A 20030-nucleotide genomic window follows, 5' to 3' on the forward strand; every position below is an offset into this window, starting at 1 on the left:
CAACTTTTGGAGAGCCCTTTTGAATGTCTCCCTAATTCTGAGGTCTCAAGGTTGACAAGTATGCGTATAATACATATCGGATTACTTCAGACATAAGGTTAAACTATGTTCTAGGACTGTTTTGTGCAGCAGACTGTAGTGCCCGCCAGAGTAAATCAATTATAGTTATCATTTATGTGCAAATAAAAATAAAGAAATTTGCCAAATTTGCTAAAAGAAAAGAAGTTTTCAAGGTAAGTTTTCAGCTGCTAACTTTGAAAATCTTTCTGTAGTGTCCATAACAGGAACAAAATTCTGTGGTTGCTTTCAATACTTCAATACAAAACTGTACTTGCTTTTTAAATTGTAAATACTTCACAAATTTTTTCACCCTGTTTCACAAGATGATAAAGTTGCAGAACCCTAGAAAAAAAACCTAGCATATAGCAGATTTAAGTTTTTGCAAAGAATTTAGCTTTTTCCTGTGCTTTTTCCATATGCCCGTGTCCTCCCCTTTGGATTGTTGTTTTGTGATTTGATTCTAACAGCTAAAAACATGACATTTAACTTAATTGGATAGCCTATATCTAATATATTTGAAACCAACAATAACACTTTTCACTATTGACAATATCAACAAAACAAGGGTAGGCCCGGTTATTAAAAAAAACCCAAAAAACCCAAAGAATTCACAAAGTCTTGAAAAATAGAAATGAAGAATAAAATGAAATCTCCATCCAGATCTTTACCAACAACATAGAATCTATCTTAATTGGAGGGCATAATTCAAATAAATTTGCAAAATTAAGTAAGAATAAAATAAGACCTCTCAATATAGCCAATATTTACAAAACTAAAAAGGGTTGGTATAGTAATTTAAAAAAAAAAACGCGAATACCTGTTTATCTCGGTTTCATGGAAACTCAAATTAACAGATACTTTAAACGTACCTCACTGCTTGCCGTAGTCAAACGGGAGCCAGTACGTTCTTCGCATCTTTACTTCATCTCAGAGGTAGGTTAATAAATTGGATTTAACTTAACCACAATACTTTGACATGGGTTCTTTATAAACTTGAGTACTTCAGCTACTGTAGTAAATCTTGTCCTGTTCAGTTTGTGGGTAATCTCCCCCTCTTGCCCCAGCGTATGGTTTCACCGTTGTTGTTGCTAACGACAACGCATAAAAGCAGTCGCTTGTCCGTCCGTAGTGTGGTTATATTAAATATAAGCGAAAGAGAGAACTTTAAGAAATTAATACTACAGTGACCATAAAAACCATAAAAAATATTGCCGTAATATGAATGAATAAAAATAAAAATGAATAAATAAATATCCCGTTCATTTCAATACGCATCATCTGAGCATGCGCGGAATGATACGGAGCGCTTCTTTGATCCTTTGATCTTCTCAAAGGGGAGACTGTGACGTGACGCTCGATGTCACCGTCACAGTTTCGACGTGGCAGTCGACGTCACCATCTCTGCCACATGAGTCCATAAATAGAGGTGCTATAACACAGTTTGGTGCGTCTTCAGAAACAGCGAGTTGTTTTTGCAAAGCGAGTTGTCTTTGACAAAGATAATACTTTCATACAATTCATACAAAGTTTTTTTCTTTTGACACTGTATTTTTATACTATTAAAGAAATGTCGGAGGAAACATTAAATAATTCACCTAAGGACAGAGATGATAATACAGAGGAATCACATTTTATGCGACAGATAGCGCTTCTCACTGTGGAGCTGGCCAAGGCTACAAGTAAGTCGCATCAATTACAGAAAGAGAACAGGACTCTCAGGGAAACTATACATGATCTTGAGACTAGTAACTTTGAGTCTCAGCAGCAGTTGCAAAGTGAGAATGAGAGATTAGCTCAGGATGTAGAGTTTTTCGATGAGAAAAATAGAATGCATACTACTAGGCTGGACGACCTTGAAAGGCAGTTGAATGAACTAAAGACTCCTGTCACAGGACCACCTACTGACGAGGCTCAGACTAGTGGTTGGTGGTGTGCTGGTGCCAAACTCGTACTTAAAGTAGGTCTAGGTCTTGTCACAGCAGCCGTTGTTGTTCCTGCAGCTTGCTGGGCCGTCTCAAATATTTTCTGCTGAAGTGAATGTCCGTCCTCTGTGGGATTATCCTTATTATCCATTCCAGCCCTATTGTAGTTGTGGATGTGGACCGGGTGCCTTTTGAAAACAGTAATAATGTTTTCCAGCCACGGTCCACAACCTGTGCTCTCCTTTATGTTCAATATTATTTTGCCCTCACCTCCCAACCAGTCATGACAGAGGACTGCCCCTCCCTGAGCCTGGTTCTGTCACAGGTTTCTTCCTGTTAAAAGGGAGTTTTTCCTGTCCACCGTAGCTCATAGGGGATAACTTGATTGTTGGGATTGAATTTTTGGATTGAATTTAATTTAAACTTAAACTGAAAATCAAACATTCAAGTGAGGGGTTGACCAGGGGTCCGTTCTTCGTACCTCGCTAAGTAAGTTAGCCGGATTTGATTGTTGACGATTTCGCGTGATCTTGGATCGTTCGGTTCTCCGAAGCTCATCCGGGACTTGCTGTCATTGCAACAGATCCGTAAGCGTAAACCTGCTTGGGAGCAGGCTTACTTTATGTAAACAAGATTAGATCGCGGCCACTCAGGTATGTCCGCTGCATTTATACGAAAGCAACAGCGATATTTCGCCACTGTTTTACCATAAATAAATATTATCAGTGTAACTAAAGATAATGCAGCATTTGATTCTTTTATTGATTTCAGACAGATACATACAGGTCATTTCCGAAAAAAAGGGAAATGTACTATTAATCATTCTATTTCATGTATTTGATTATGTCAGATGTAATTCATATTTTAGAGTAGTAATAGTAAATTACTTCGTGTAATCAAGATGAGAGACCACGGCTATAAAAGCGAAGGTGGGTCTGGGAAGTCTGTCGCAGCCATGTCCTGTCCGTTTGTACGTGAGCAGCCCATTGCGGAAGGTGCAAGATTGATAAGGAGAGTTTTCAGAATTCAGCGTATATTGCGGGATAGACAGGATCCTTTAGCTCAGCGCGACAGTGTGCTCATAGAGAGATATCGATATTCCCGTGAGGGTATTATTTTCTTTCTTTCTTTCTCTCTCTCTCTCTCTCTCTCTCTCTCTATAGATATATCGATATATATATATATTTCCCAACCCCTTGCATGAGAACAGGTAAAAGTGATGGAGTGTTATGTAACACTACACACAAAAAACCCACAATGTCAATAAATGTCACAGTACAAAAAGCCGGGGTGTGACGAGGGGGTGCAGGACCACCACCTGTCTTTATTTGCTCTGCCCTTTTCTTGGTTGCTGTTATGAACAAACAAACAGGTTATTTCAGGGTCTCTTTTCAAGAGACTAGGAGCAATATGAGTGATAGATATTACCATTCTGTAGTATGTTCTTATATTTCACTTTTACTTGTTCCCATGTTCTAGTGGGTCCTGTTGTGGCTCTAATGTGAAAGAGGATATGGTGTAATATAATATAATGTGGTATAATATCACATGCAGGGCCGTGCAGAGACGTTTATAGGGGCGGGTGCTCAAAGTTAAAAAGGGGCACATTGAACCAGGCTGAATAACAACAACACACATTCATCAAGAATCTAATATGGGATTGCATCATACTATATCACTGTTGTGAGGCAAAGCAAACGTAGCCTATGTTTTACCTGATGGGTACAATGTTGCTGTTGAGGGGTTGCTGCTGCTGCTGCTGCTGCTGATAGTGCTGGAGGGCAGAGCTGTGCTGATCTGAGACCGTAGACATTAAAAAGTCCATAGGAGAGATGGTAGCTGATTAAACAAGTGTTATGAGATAATAACAAAATGCAAAGATTGGTGACAGCGCTTGGAACCATAAGGCAACAAAAAACTGCCAAAATCACTCTTTGCCTCTCTTCCTCCTATTTCTTCATCTCATCTATTACTCTACACTTGTTGTCCATCTGAGAACAAGGCACAACTTGCTTTTGCAATAAACTATAATTTAATTATCCACACTTAACAACTCTTGCACCTAATCTATAATAAAATGATGACAGAAAAATGTTGTAGAAGCAAAACATTTCAGTTGTGCTGGAATTTTATACTGGAATACCTCTCCAACAACTGGTACATGTGTTAATGTTACCTGTGCTCTTTGTAATCCAGCTGCTGAGGGATCCACTGCCTTTAGTAGCCTCACTCAGCTCCTACTGTTTCCTCCTCATGTCCTTACCAGCCATGTCTGGACAATGTTATATCATGAGTAATAATTTTTAAAAAATCCACATACATTAAACACACACATGCACGCACACACAGTCACATTTTAGACCTTCTTCAGAATACTGTATATACTATGGGCATCATGGAGCTGATCCAGAATCCTTCCCTTATTATTTATTACTAGAGCTACAATAATAAAGCAATGAGGAAAAAAGTAATAAATATGAAATAATGTATTTATGATGATTCCATTTGTTTCACTATCCACTCTGTGCAGGCAGAAAGCTTATTACATTTTTAAACTGTAGAGATACAATAATTTTGCTGCCATAAAATCCAAATTTTGTCTTATTTAAATTATAAATCTAATATAATCTGTTTCTTAATGTATGTTCTTTAAAATACAGCGTGTTTGTGAAATATTATAATTATAATAATCCATAATTATGTTGACATGCATATTAGATCGTTTTAAGTGAAATATAATCCCCCCAGAAAGGGAGGAAAAGCCCTGTAACTTGCTTTAAAACTAAATATGTTCCCTAAAACGGTGACAGAGCTACAGACCCATGACAGCCTTACCCAGTGAGCCAGCAGCTATGACCAGCACTACTTGTGCAGTTAATAAAAGGACAGGTAATGTTTGTCGCGCTGTTACACACACAGCACGCTCATTTGTTTCAGTTCGTCAGTTGCCACAAGACAGCTTACCAGCGTGTACCAACGTAATAAGCTAATACTGCTGTGTGCTATACACTACAGTGTACGCTGTACACCTACTTACTGGTTTTGTCGCATCAGTCTGTGTCTCTGAGTTAATTTGTGTTTCTCCTACAGCTCCGGACCGCAAAAAATGCGCGTGCTCCTTTGTCAGCTCGTTCCCGGCTCGTAACCAGCGCGTTCTGCCGTCAAGGGCGATCATTGGTTAATGGTGATCATGTGACTGATGCAAGCCAGATCCTTTTATTTAGCAAAACTGTGATTAATAGTTAAATATTATTGTCGAGGGGCACAGACAGGACTCTGCACGCACACACACATTTAAAAAAAAATAATAAAAATTTTTTTTTTAAAAATTGCCTCAACAAAAGGGCATTTTGGACACCCATCAGGAAAGGGGCGGGTGCTCAAGCCCCTTCCGCCCCCCCCCTCTGCACGTGCCTGATCACATGATATAATGTAATATAATAGATTACTTACGAGTTTAATTTGTCAGCAACTTTCTGCCAGCCCTCTCTCCTTGCTTTTGCAGCCTTTGCAGTGTTCCCTTGCGTTTTAATTAAACTCCGAAACTCCTGAAATCCCTCAATCAAGAGTTCTTGCTCTGCTGCCGTAAAATACTGAGCGCGCTCCTTCGACATCTTCGCCGACCAATCACAGGGTTGCCGATCAATGTTTCTACTATCGATGCGTAGCCCCTTTTAAGCCACCCAGTGATCTCAGATTACTTCATCCAGCTATACTAATCGTCAACAACAGGTGTGTTCGGAGAACCGGATTAGCGAGCTCAAAGTTAGCGCGATGATTTGATCTTGGATGTGTCATTTGATCTTGGATGTAGTAAGCGAGGTACGAAGAACGGACCCCAGGGCTCGCAAAATCACTAGCCCGATGTCCCGGGGCTAGCGATTTCTCCAGTCGGGCTACCAAAATGGGCAGGGCCTAGGTTCTGATAGTAGAGAGCACAAAATTTGTTAGCTGGATTGTTTTTTTTTATTTGTAGGTTGTTGTTTTTTTGGTGCTCCATACTTCAAAAACTACAAATATAAACAATGCGGTTAGTGGCTAATCAAAATAAAGAAAAATTATATTTAAAAAAAAATCCACTAGTGCTCTGTGTGTTTACTTCAATGAAGACTTGTATTTATTGTGACAGAAAAATATAAATTGTCCAAAATATTTGAGAGTTTTTAAATTAGCACTGCATGAGTTTAACTGTGGCACAGACAGCTGTCAATCCTGGTGAGTGAGAGTTCAACCTCCAAACTGAACCCAGTGTGTTACTCACAGAATCACAGATTTACTCACATTTACTGATTGTTCTGTAGGGTATGTACGAGTCAGATTTATTTCTGACTCGTACATACAAACAAATGATGTCACGGTCAAAAAACCATTTGCTGCTACAGCGCACATTTCCATTGCTGTTCTGGTGCATCCTAACCTGCTACCGCACATGCCCTGTAATGTTTTCTTACCCGACACAAATTAAACGCGCAGCATCTATTCTCTAACAACATATTATATAAAATCAAACATGTAACACAATAGCTGAAACAGTATCAAAAATATTTCTCTATAGATTGGCTCTAACAGACATTTTCTAAAGACATTGATTCAAACACACACCTGACATGTCTACTTGATCTGAAACCTGCCTTTATCTCATTAAGTCTCGATATAAAGTCAAACTTGACTAATAAATGTAAACACTATTTTAATTTTAAAAGTATTTTTGCCTTCTCGGCCTGATTTCCAGTTGGCCAAGTCCTGTGTTGAAGCCCCTAAATCTGGGACATAGTAAATGAATTAATCCATTTTCTCTTTCTCTGGTGAATACTTGAGCGGGCATATTGTGAATTTTATCTTTTAATTACATTAAATTCAGAAGCTGTACATATTTTTAACCTCTTTATCCCAATTATGAAAGCCATCAAAGTGTTTGTTACCACAAAATCTAAATTTTATGACGAGGAAAGACCAGTGATGGGAATAACGATGTTACTTTTTTCAGTAACGAGTAATCTAATTACTATTCCTATCGTTACAACGCCGTTACAGTTACTCACAAGAAAATGCAGTCCGTTACTATTTTTCAACAAACAGACGGTTGAAGCTGTGTTCAGCTTACCGCATCTTATATCAGTTGCACGGAAGTAGCTGATTTCTCAAATAATTGACTGTTGAGTTCTAACAAAAAAAGAAACAAAACCAAAGATAAATTTTCAGAAATCTGCATGAACACCGCTGCACAGAAATACTAACAAACCTCTTCATCTTGGCTGTCTATGATTATAAGATCTCCTCCCTGCAGCTGACAGAAGTCTCTGGATTCCTTCCATGTTTTGAATTCATTTGATTTCAAGGGGAAGTAGTAACATACAGAGTTCATTAAAATCCATCCTGCAGGACAGTGTTTGCAGCCATCGCCTGTTTCCAAAAAATAATACCACCATTATAGAAAATTATGAAACAAATCATTATGCTTTTACAATTTTATCATATACAGAAACAATGAAACCGGTCCTACTAAGCATTGATAAGCGTGTTCTCATGGCTTCAATTTCTTTTGTAACTTTTTCCATCTGACTTTTATAGTCATTGATTCGTTTTGTCTGGTGTTCAAGCTCCCAGTTGGTTTGTGTCTGACGGCTCATCTCACTGTCCAGCTGCTTCCTGGCATCCTTCATGGTTTCCACTGCAGTCTTGTAAGTATCCTGGAGGTTGATGAGCTCTTTGCTGATGCGTTCAGTATCATCAAGCGTGAGGTGAGAATCTGTGAGTTTGTAATCTGCAAGTGTTGAAGACTGTTACTTTTCTTATTCTTAAGTAGCAATATTATAAATCAGTTGGTTTGACAACATTGTACATCATCAGTTTTATTTATAAACGTTATTTGCAAAGAAAAGCGTCTGGACTTCTTTAAGTTGCTTGAAGACGTTTCACCTCTCATCCGAGAAGCTTCTTCAGTTCTAAGGTCAAATGGCCGAGAGTCCCAGATTTAAACCCAGTGGGAGTATCCCCCCAAAGAGGGGATACTCCCTCTTTCCCTCTTTGGGGGGATACTCCCACTGGGTTTAACCCTGGAGAACCCATGGGGTCAGCTCCGACCCCATTGGTTTTCTAGGGAAACCATGGGGTCAAATTTGACCCCATGGGTTCTCCAGGGTTAAATCTGGGACTCTCGGCCATTTGACCTTAGCACTGAAGAAGCTTCTCGGATGAGAGGTGAAACGTCTTCAAGCAACTTAAAGACGTCCAGACGCTGTTCTTTGCAAACTCCTTTGACTACGATGACCTGGATGACTGAGAACCTTCACAGATATAAACGTTATTGTAAATTTCCAAGATTTGTACAAATTACTGTAGCATCAGTACAATGAATCAATAAGCAGGCTGGTAGCAAATTACTCACCTCAGTACATTTAATCATTATGTCCATGTTGTAGCACATAGAAATGTTTAGTCACAGACAGACACATTTTCCCTGTAACTGTGCCTTAACTCTAACTTTTGTTGAAAAGGTGATTTATGTAATGCTTTTGCTTAATAGTAAACAGAAATATTTGTCTTTTTCAACATCCTTAGAAATGTTGTTCAACAGCTATCACCAAATGGAGCACTCTTAACCCTGCACTGGAAAAAATATCCCTTACTTCACCTGTGATCACACATGTTTTTTTCCAGTGCAAAGGCAGCTGGCAGAGGAATGGCCAAGGAAAGGAAAGACCTCACTGAGCGAAAAAGATGAGGACAAAAGCTGGTGATGATTCAGTGCAGCTGGTCTCAGGGGATGAAGAAAAAGCCTGATCAACTTCTCTACAAAAACAAGGTGAGTTTAATGTTATGATTTATTTTACTTTTTCAAGATATGTTCATGGTATGTTATTTTAATTATATAATGCTCAAGTCATTTTCCACCTCAATGTTCTCAATATTAAACCCTGTAGCTTTATTCATTTTATTTTTGGCTTAAAAGTAAACAAGAGCAACAAAAAACCCTAACTTTTTAAAATTTCTTTCTGTTCCTCTGTTTTCCTCTGAACACATCCTGACCAGGCTCAATGAGACGGGGGAAGTAAACAGCGGTACATTCACCCAGACTGCTGATGTTCCTGTATGAACTGAAAAACTTTGAACATCCAAGAAAAAGCTGAGGTTATTTTCTTTACAGCTCATATGGATCTTGATTGACTGAACAATCAGACTTTATTCAGGACTTTGCTACGGGGAGAGAGGTACCAACATGTGTGAGCACATGTGTACACAGACACAGCATCTCACTTCATGCTTGCCCTTCCCCTAGACTCTTGTGTCACTCAGCAGTTTGTCGTATTATTGTCTTATTTGCTGAAATTTAAGGTCTATGAGCACAAGCAGGGATTTTTGCTTGACCTCATTCTCAGAGGCCTCACTAATATTTAATGGTTGTGAAATATGTCAAACTTTTCTCCATCCCTAAAGTTAAACAGCTGAGAGCATCTTTAGCACAGCAGAGAAAAAGATGTGCACCATCAACCGGAGTTTAAGTGATCCTTATGCCTTTGCTGCTGATGAAAAGTTTTCATCAGAACAAGCACTTGTAATTGTACACTGTAAAAAAAATATTGTAGAATTTATGGTAAATTACTGGCAGCTGTGGTTGCCAGAATTTCACCGTGAAAAATAAATTGTAAATGTAGAACACAAAACGGTATCCTATTTTAGTAACCTTAAATTTCACAGTAAATAATTTTTTTTTTTACAGTAAATGACTGAATTTAAACATAAATTCATGTGAAAACAACAGACATTCCATTAATCTGATTACAGTCTTACTTTGTTAAATATAGTGAAACTGTATAAAATAATACGGTATCATACCTAAAAAGTTGAATATTACGGTAAAATACTGGCAGCTGTGGTTGCCAGAATTTCACCGTGGAAAATATAGTGATAATGCAGAATACATAACGGTATACTTGTTGATAAATGTAAAATTCACAGTGAACTTTGGTTTTTGTACAATTATTACATTGAAATAAAAAACTATTATAAAGTAAACCAGTTAAAATACATTTAACAAGCTTGTTTACCGTCTCCTATTGACAAAGCACAGAAGAGCTGTGTAATACAAGACATGCCTTTTTATTCAAAAGTTCATATTTACACAAAATTATTGGCAGCTGTTGCAGCCAGAATGTTGTCTAAAAAGATTAAGGTCCAACAAATGAGGTAATAAACATAATAGGGTTAATAGGCATAAAACTTAGATTCTTTGACTTTTTGTCATAATTTGCTAAAAACATTAATAAAAACCAGTAAAGACAATGATTAAATTAAACAGTTAATATCCATCCATCCGCTTATCCTTTTTCAGGGTCGCGCTGGAGCCTATCCCAGCTTTCATAGGGCGAGAGGCGGGGTACACCCTGGACAGGTCGCCAGTCTGTCACAGGGCTAACACACAGGGACAGACAACCATTTGCACTCACATTTACACCTATGCAATTTGGATTAATCAATTAATCATGCAAACTCCACAAAGAAAGACACTGGCCTGATGGTGGAATTGAACTCAGGACCTTCTTGCTGTGCAGCAACAGTGCTAACCACCGTGCCACCATGCTGCCCTAAACAGTTAATATTTAATAATCAAATTAATGACTAAAAAGGCACTGATCTAATTAATATCAAACTTAATACAACCAAAAACAAATAAGTACATAATAAACAGTCAAACAAAATTTAAAACACTTGATACTTGCAGTGGTTGGTAAAGTTTCTTTTTATCCAGATTGATAGTAGAGGGCTTTCAAAACAGTCAAAACAAATAAGTACATAATAAACAGTCAAACAAAATTTAAAACACTTGATACTTGCAGTGGTTGGTAAAGTTTCTTTTTATCCAGATTGATAGTAGAGGGCTTTCAAAACAGTCTCTGATGGTGTCTGAGGAACTGGAACAGGTTTTGGATCCAATGTGCTGGAGCATTTGCATGTTGTTCTTCAGATGCTCGGTGTACATCAGCGTTCTTTCCTTGCAGTCTGAAAGCAAATACAAAGCACAATAAAGCAAACTGCCCATTTCAAAAGCAAATATACAATCTTAAATCTAATAGAGCTGACACAATTAATCGTGTAATGATTTACAATTGTGATGCATTGCAATGTGGACATAAAGCATTCTTAATCCATTCAGAAGAAAGTAATTGATTATTAAATACGGTCCCGATCAAAAGTTTAAGACCACTTGAAAAATGGCAAAAAATCATCTTTTGCATGGTTGGATCTTAACAAGGTTCCAACAACATGCAACAAGCAGAAATGGGAGTGAGACAAAAAATTTAACTTACATTTCACAAACTTAAACTGGGACAGGCTGTTTTACAGCTGATCAAATGTTTAGGACCACATGCCTTTAAAAGGCCAAATCTGTGCAAAACTGTGGATTCATTGTCATTTTCTGTCAGGTAGTCAGACTGTCAGGATGTTCTGATGGCAAAAGCAAAAAACATTTTACTTTTTGAACATGATCGGCTTGTTGAACTGCATAAGTAGGGTCGCTCACAGCGCGCTATTGCTGCTGAGGTGGGATGCAGTTAAGACGGTCATTTCCTAAATAATCCTGGGGGTTATGGAACAAAAACGTGAAGTGGAAGACCTAAAAAATCCTCAACCCAAATTAAGGCCATTAGTGGTGAAGAGCTTCAAAGATAAATTCTCTGATGAGAAAAAAATATAACCACCTTTTTTTCTCCTGTAAAAAAATGCAACCCTGATGGTCCTGATGGCTTCCAACCTTACTGGCATGACAAGCAGATCCCACCTGAGATGTTTTCTACGCCCTACAGACGAGGGGGCGCCACAATGGTTGGGGAGATGCTTTTTCCTTCAGTTGAACAATGGAGCTTCAGGAGGTGCAGGAGTGTCAAAAGGCTGCTGGCTATGTCCAGATGATGCAGAGAGCATTCTTCATGACTGAGGGTCCTCATCTGTGTGGTAAGACTGGGTTTTTCAACAGGACAACGCTACGGTACACAATGCCCGTAGGACAGTCTCGGTCGTTGTGTCCTTGGGCAAGACACTTCACCCTCACCCGTTGCCTGGTGGTGGTCAGAGGGCCCAGTGGCGCCAGTGTCCGGCAGCCTCGCCTCTGTCAGTGCGCCCCAGGGTGGCTGTGGCTACAACGTAGCTTTCCATCACCAGTGTGTGGATGACTGGATGTGTAAAGCGCTATACAAATACAGGCCATTTACCATTTCTTCCAGGAGAATAACATCACTCTTTTGGACCATCCTGCGTCTTTCCCTGATCTAAATCCAACTGAGAATGGACAACAGTTCCAGACAGTAGACACCCTTCGTGTGGCCCTCTTCACCACTTGGAGAAATGTTCTCACTCACCTCATGGAAACGCTTGCATGAAGTGATCAACAAGAACAGTGGACCAATTAATTATTGAGTTCAAGTTTGGAACTTTCTGTTTTGGGGGTTTACCCATGTTTTTTGGAGGTGTGGTCCTAAACTTTTGATCAGCTGTAAAACAGCCTGTTTCAGTTTAAGCGTTGTCTTTAATAAATTGCATGCTCAAAAAATGTTTTGCCTTACTCCTATTTCTTCTTGTTGCATGTTGAAGCTCTACTTGGAACCTTGTTAAGATCCAACCATGCAAAATATGATTTTTTGCCATTTTTCAAATGGTCTAAAACTTTTGATCAGGACTGCTGTTATTTTTAGGTTGTACAATTTGTTTTCATCAGCCACATACATCACAGTGGACCAACACGTGCAGCCTGTGTTCAGACAAGTTTTGAGCAATAAAAAAAAAGTAGCTTATATGTAACCTCCTTTATTTGTTGATGAAAAGAAAAAAACTGAAATGAAGTTATGAAGATGCATTGGAAAAAAAATTATATTTTTCGGCGCAAAATGCCTGTAGTTTTCTAATAAAATCTCTGTTACTGAGCCTCACAGGTGAATTAAATCCACCATGAAAATTACAACCAGTAGTTGATATCAGTCACATGCATATCTGGCAAGACACTTTGCTGTGTCGACACAACTCACTGCTGCTTAATTCTTAATCACTTAATTACAGATGGTCCACTTTGGGTACAGCACAGTGCAGCGGTCCCTGTTCTGCAGGTCTAAACACGTTTGTTGGGATTTGGTGATTCTAAATTCGCTGCAGGTGTGAATATAAGTGTGAAGGGTGGTTTCCCTCTTTATGTTAGTTATGGACTGGAAATCTGTAAAGGGTGTACATTTTTTTTATTAATACCGGTAGTCTGTCCCTTTTTTGTCTTTGCCATGACTTCAGAGTAACTGGAGAAGTTTCTTAGCAAAATCAAATTCACTTTCAGGGGGCAGATCTAGAGAAATGTTCTCAGGGTGGCATGAGGGTGGCAAAGAAATCAAATGGGGTGGCAAAATCAAAGCCTTTTTTCCCCAAACACATATGCAGGTTCTTAAAATGATTCGAATGCAGTACGTATAGATGTTTTTCATATAAATATCATCTGTAACTTCATTATTTTCTGTAGCCCACATAATTAAACACTTCAGTGACATAAAACAATGTGAATTTTGATTTCATGTACTGTATAGCCTGCATAATATATAAATATGTAGCCCAATAAGTATACAATCCAAAAAGCTACACAACATGGGACGGTTCATTTACAAACACAGGTCTAACTTAAGTTTCACTGTTTTTTGTTAGAAAAATAAAATAAAATTCTTCACATGTTGAGTAAATTATTTTTATAACTTGAAATGCAAATATAAATTGTACATTTTGAAAACTTATGCACACATTTTGTAAACATATACAACTATTTATCTAAAAATGCTGCCAATAGACCTGGTGTCCTTTTATTTTATACAACCATTTAAAAATATTATTATAACTAAAATGAGAGAACAAACAAATGATGTGTGCCAGTAAAAAACTGTTTTTCCACCACATGACAGAGGAGAACACCATAGGGATAAACCTGCAGGCCTGACAGCAGGAGATGTATCACTCTGCTGGTTTTCTACTTGGTGAGAGTGTTTACATTGCAATGTGCCTTTGTGACATTCATTAGTGCCCTCGCTGACACACAAAACAAAACAATGACTACACAACAGACTAACTACACACTCCACGCTAAATGTCGCAAATCTCCCACATCTAAAAACTCACTCACTCTCACTCGCTCGCTCTCTCTCGCTGCCGTTACCGTCATTCCCAAAACTTTACCCTCTTCCTAAACATCCAAATCTCACTTTTTTTAGGAGAGAGGCGGCTTTTTTTTCTTTACTGTTTTCGCGCTGTCCTTAGAAAACGTTTAAAAACCAACAACAACAACAAAAAAAAAAAACATGACGACAGTATTTAGAAAAAAGCCTAGCTTATACAGTGGCTTGCAAAAGCATTCGGCCCCCTTGAACTTTCCCACATTTTGTCACATTACAGCCACAAACATGAATCAATTTTATTGGAATTTCACGTGAAAGACCAATACAAAGTGGTGTACACGTGAGAAGTGGAACGAAAATCATACATGGTTCCAAACATTTTTTACAAATAAATAACTGCAAAGTGGGGTGTGCGTAATTATTCAGCCCCCTGAGTCAATACTTTGTAGAACCACCTTTTGCTGCAGTTACAGCTGCCAGTCTTTTAGGGTATGTCTCTACCAGCTTTGCACATCTAAAGACTGAAATCCTTGCCCATTCTTCTTTGCAAAACAGCTCCAGCTCAGTCAGATTAGATGGACAGCATTTCTGAACAGCAGTTTCACAACACTCATTCTTTTCTTCTTCTTCTTTGGTGCAACCCTATAAATACAGTGTACCCCTTTGGCCTCTCCCCTTTTCTACAATTCCCCTGTGGGAGAGGTGGGTGTCATTTCTTTCCAACACTTTAAAACACATATATAATTCATATTTAGCCACCCTGATGTTTCTGATTGCGATTTTAGTTCAATTATTGTCATTATTAAGCCTGTTTTTTTGTTAGATATTATAAGTGTGTAGTATGTGTGTATCATAAATGTGTTTTAGGCGCCATAAATGCTAGCATCAATATATACTCCTTGCTAGCTTGGAAGTTGTGGTGGGTTGAGCTAACCCTCTTCCCCACTGTTTGTATTTGGTCGTAGGAGCTGGAGCGGGCAAATTATTTACTTGGAGGCCTTTCTTTCTTTTACCTTTTTTATCAGACACATCAAAGAAAGTCATGAGCCTGCCGCTGGGGAGGAATGCGTTGGTGGGGCTGGTTGTTGGGGCCACAGCCGGCTTGGGAATGATTGCCTTCCTTTACAGGCAGATGAGCAGGAGGAGGTCCCAGAGCCTTGTGCTGGAGACACGGCCAGCGGCCCGGCCAGCTCCACTAGCCCACATGTGTTTTGTGTACATTCTCCTCTCTCCTCCCCGCCAGGGCGGAGCTTACTGCAGGCTCCCGCCCTTGGCACACACCTGCATCTCATCAGGCTCTGATTACGGGTTGAACTCTTAAGGCCGGGACGCAGACAGCCTCACCGCTGGATGATTATGCTAGACACGTCAGTGAACCTCTGCCTCGAATCCTTAAGCTTTGTAAACTTGCTGCAATCTCTGTGTAACCTTATTTTCCCCTGTGCACAGTTTTCCCCGGACCTGTGACTAACCTGTTATTTCAACTGCTGTAAGGAAGAAGAGCTAGCGTGTGTGTGACTCCAATCCCGGACCTCCCTGTTGGACCTAGGACCCCCGTTCCCCTCACTGTATATATCGCCACCTGGTGATTGTGTAAATAAACGTTGTTTTCCCAACTGGAGCTCAGAAACCAGCTGGACCAAGTGCTAAGCTGCATGGCGTCTCTACGTTTAGAGGTAGCTGAGCTCAGGGGAGGTCTACAGGTCATTGCCCGGCAGATCATTCAGGATGTCGAGTGAGTTGAACTATGGTGAGCTACATAGAATCTGTCCTGCAGTACTGTGCAGAGGTCTTGTGTCACCACTCAGTTCTTTACTGGGTCATAGTCTGTATTTGGTGTGAGCACCTTTATTCTTCAGCCGAGGCAGCTTTCTGTCATCTCTTTAAGTAGTCTTCAGGAACAGCTCTCCTAGCTTCTTGAAGGACAAAGCTCTTCTTTGTGTGGACGATTCCACACTGCTTCAATAATATTGAGGTAGGGCTCTGGGGAGGCCCATCCATGACTGATAGTTCTCCACTGCATGTTTTTGTATCCAAGTATGCTTTTACTGCATTGTCAGTGTGTTTCCAAGCAGACACTTTCAGATGACACTGGATCAAGAATCCAAATCCTTCATCTACTAACTGTTTAGTGTTTTTTCACGCTGTGTTATCTTTGATATTTTTCATAGATTTGAGTAAAGTAATGGCACAAATAATGTGTTTTTGTTTTTTGCATCAAACTTGGTTTTTTGCTAAGTCATCTGTACATGTGAGACAACACTGGTTTAACCCTCAAGTTAGGTTTCTTTTTATGCTTTAACGATTCATATTTCAGAGTACAGAAGCTTAACAAATAAATAAACAGGATCTGGAAAGCTGGAGAACAAGACGTCTTTAAAAAAGACAAAGTCTGGAAGTCAAATGTATTGAAATGAGGACCGGCTCAAAACCTTTACACAGTAATGTATCAGTTTGGAATAAAAAATCCTCAAAACAAAGATTAATAATTTGGGATGTAGTTGAGATCATATGGTAGTAATGAGTATTCAGGTAAAGCAGGGGTCCCCAATCCCAGTCCACCAGGGCCGGTGTCCCTGCAGGTTTTAGATCTCACCCTGGGTCAACACACCTGAATCGCATGATTAGTTCATTACCAGGCCTCTGGAGAACGTCAAGACACGTTGAGAAGGTAATTTATCCATTTACATCAGCTGTGGTGGATCAAGGACACATCTAAAACCTGCAGGGACACCGGCCCTCGTGGACTGGGATTGGGGACCCCTGAGGTAAAGGCTCATTATTTTTATTTATGCGCGTGTTAATGGATTTTCACCAGGGAGCCATAGCCTGGTTACAGACATGCCTGTAGACATCTCAAGGTGTAAGAAGGATCTTAAAGGAAAAAAAAAAGAAATTAAACCTTTGACCACAAGTGTTAGGTAACTGTTTTTCTTAGTTGCTTTTTTCTCTTTTCCTCATGATTTTTAGGCCTTTGCCTGTGGATAATGTACCCGTGGATCCACAACCTCGCTCCTCAGACCCAAGGCACTAGCTGTCTGCCAGAGATAGAACAAAAACACTTTGTCACAGACACTTAAAACCAGTGCGGGTGCATTGTGAAGGGGAACAGTCAACTCTTGGTAACAGTCAGTTTAAGCACTGCGTCACACAACACTTTCAGTGTGTTTCTCTCTAAAATTTCTTAGTTTTATTTTCAAACAGACTCAACAGACTTGATGCCAATGATGACCAATCACTTGGTCATGTAAATCTGATTTGCTTTTGTTTTTATAATACTACACCGGGGAGGCTGACATTAAACCATTATCATTTAGTTTTTGGACCTAAATTGTGGAATGCCCCTCGCTTTGAAGAGGGTACTGCCCGTCTTTCTTAGTTTTGTTTTCAGTTCTTTCACTAAGGAGATGCAAACCTGTTTTAGCTATGTCAAGAAGTCCTTTCGCATACTTGAAAATGTGTATGTACAGATGAAACAGCTGTAGTGCATATGTAGGGAAGTACTGCGGGTGTATCATAAAAATCATTTAGGATGTTTGCTGTTGATGTGTGCATTTTAGTACTGAGTCTGTGGAAATGCACAGCATCATGTACTGTTGTGTTGCTCGATCCACTACGCTTCTGCCCTTTAGTTTCAGAGTAACATCCAGATCCATAGTCACTGATTTTACAACTGAAAGGGGAGAGATTACATTGATAATAAAGAGGACAAAGGAGGGAAATATGCCCCCATCCTGAGTTGTATTTCCAGTAAAGCCAACAACAGATGCAAGCTTGTACAACTAAGACTCTTAACAATTTTGCCTGTGTGCAGCATGACTAATTGGTAGGGAAAACCATCTGTATAATGTTTATAATGTAATATTAAACAGGTGATTTTACTTTAGGCAGAGACTAAGCTTATGTGTAAGAGAGCTTTTACATCGTGCAGTTTTTACAGAAAGTCTATGATCTATCTAGATCGGTCCACGCCTTACCTGTTCAGATGCCTAATTTTATCCCCTTGTTTATTCAAAGTGCCATGGGTTTGTTTCATCCATCCTGCCCTCTGTTTGTTCTAAATGTGCCCTTTGTTCTCAGCTTTTATATTAAGACTCCCAAGCATACAGTTAGCCTGTTAACCAGCTGTGTGTATGTGTGTGACATTCACAAGTGTTAGGTTTTTTATTTAAAAAAGAAGAAGAAAGTTGTCGCAAGAAAAATACTTCCACACGTGTCCCCCCTCCTCTGTTGTTGCTGTCATGTGTTGGCTGACACGAGTGGGGATTTTCTTTGGTATGGTTTTGCTGTGTGAAAAGATACTGCTAGGATATTTGTGTTTGAACTGAACAAGAATGTGCCCATCCCTGTCGTCATATGCAGTGAAGTTAAAGTTTGCTTTGACTTGCTGGAACTGGCTCCAAGCTGAGTCTCGGTAGATCATGTCAAATGCTTGACGTGAACACTGAGGAAAATGCCATATGCAAGTTTAAATAGATATACTAAGTCTCTGGACTTGAAATGATGACCCTTATACCGCATTAACTACCAGCTGCGTCACCGGTCGTCAGACATACTCTATTTGCTTAGAAATTCGAGTTTGAGCATTTGTCGCCGTTGTATCTACATGTAGTCTTGAGCCTGTCATCACCATTTCTTTTGTCATGTAATTTGTAAATAAAGAATGTGCTGATGTTTTGAAACGGTGTCATTTTTTTTTTTAAATTACCATGCAGTCATGGACGTTACCACAAGAGGGCAGTGCAGGTAAACCAAGGAGTTAATGCTCTATTCAGGCATGATGGTTCTTTGTTCAGAAACTGTTTGGCAGGTCTAACTTCAATTCAATAAGGAGGCAGCCTACTATTAGTTTTAGCACTGGTGCAAAGTAACTTACAAAATAAAGTACATTTCATGTACTGTGCCAAAGTGTAATTTGAAGTTTCTTGTTCTAGAAGGTAATTTATACTTCAAAGGAAAATCATGGACTTAAAAAAAACTGTATACAAAACATACATTTAGATGAAACTAAGCATACATTAACTAGATAAGGTAAATGATCTAAATCCATATTTCAACAATAAATTCATATCAGGTAGACAGTGGAATTCTCATAGACTGTATAGATTTATAAGATAAGATAAGATAACCTTTAGTCCCACACGTGGGAAATTTGTTTTGTCACAGCAGGAAGTGGACAGTGCAAAAGTTATGAAGGACAATTAGAATAAAATAAGAATAAATACAGTACACAACTGTACAGAATAGAATAAAAATAGAATACTATATACAGTAGAATAAAATAGAATAAAATATACAATAGGATAAAAATAGAATACAAATACTATATACAACAGAGTGAAAAATACAACGGTGCCAGAAAGATTATTGCACATTTGTGTTATTGCACATTTGTGGATGTGTGTGTTTGATCAGTTAAAGTCTTTGTTGTGGAGTCTGACAGCAGTGGGGAGGAAAGACCTGCGAAATCTCTCCGTCCCACACCGTGGGTGCCGCAGTCTCCCACTGAAGGAGCTGCTCAGTGCTGTCACAGTCTCATGCATGGGGTGGGAGATGTTGTCCAGCAGGGATGACAGCTTAGCCACCATTCTCCTGTCACTCACCACCTCCACTGGGTCCAGAGGGCATCCTAGAACAGAGCTGGCCCTTCGGATCAGCCTGTTCAGTCTCTTCCTGTCCCCAGCAGAGATGCTGCCACCCCAGCAGACCACACCATAAAAGATGGCTGAGGCCACCACAGAGTCATAGAAGGTCTTCAGGAGTGGGCCCTCCACTCCAAACGACCTGAGTCTCCGCAGCAGGTATAGCCTGCTCTGCCCTTTCCTGTAGAGGGCGTCTGAGTTATGAGTCCAGTCCAGTTTGTTGTTCAGATGAACACCAAGGTACCTGTAGCTGTCCACAGTCTCAATGT

The 20030-nt window shown here is 39.5% G+C and overlaps 1 long non-coding RNA gene across 1 annotated transcript; it reads left to right on the forward strand.

Annotated features, from left to right (window-relative positions):
* The first annotated feature begins 945 nt into the window (after positions 1-945).
* On the forward strand, positions 946-16256 carry LOC134645458 (uncharacterized). Its single transcript, XR_010096560.1, has 5 exons — positions 946-993; positions 7583-7663; positions 8643-8787; positions 9015-9113; positions 15145-16256. It is a non-coding gene; the product is annotated as an uncharacterized LOC134645458 (long non-coding RNA).
* Positions 16257-20030: the final 3774 nt, after the last annotated feature.

Source organism: Pelmatolapia mariae, linkage group LG16_19 (genome assembly GCF_036321145.2).
Source record: "Pelmatolapia mariae isolate MD_Pm_ZW linkage group LG16_19, Pm_UMD_F_2, whole genome shotgun sequence".
Taxonomy (NCBI): domain Eukaryota; kingdom Metazoa; phylum Chordata; class Actinopteri; order Cichliformes; family Cichlidae; genus Pelmatolapia; species Pelmatolapia mariae.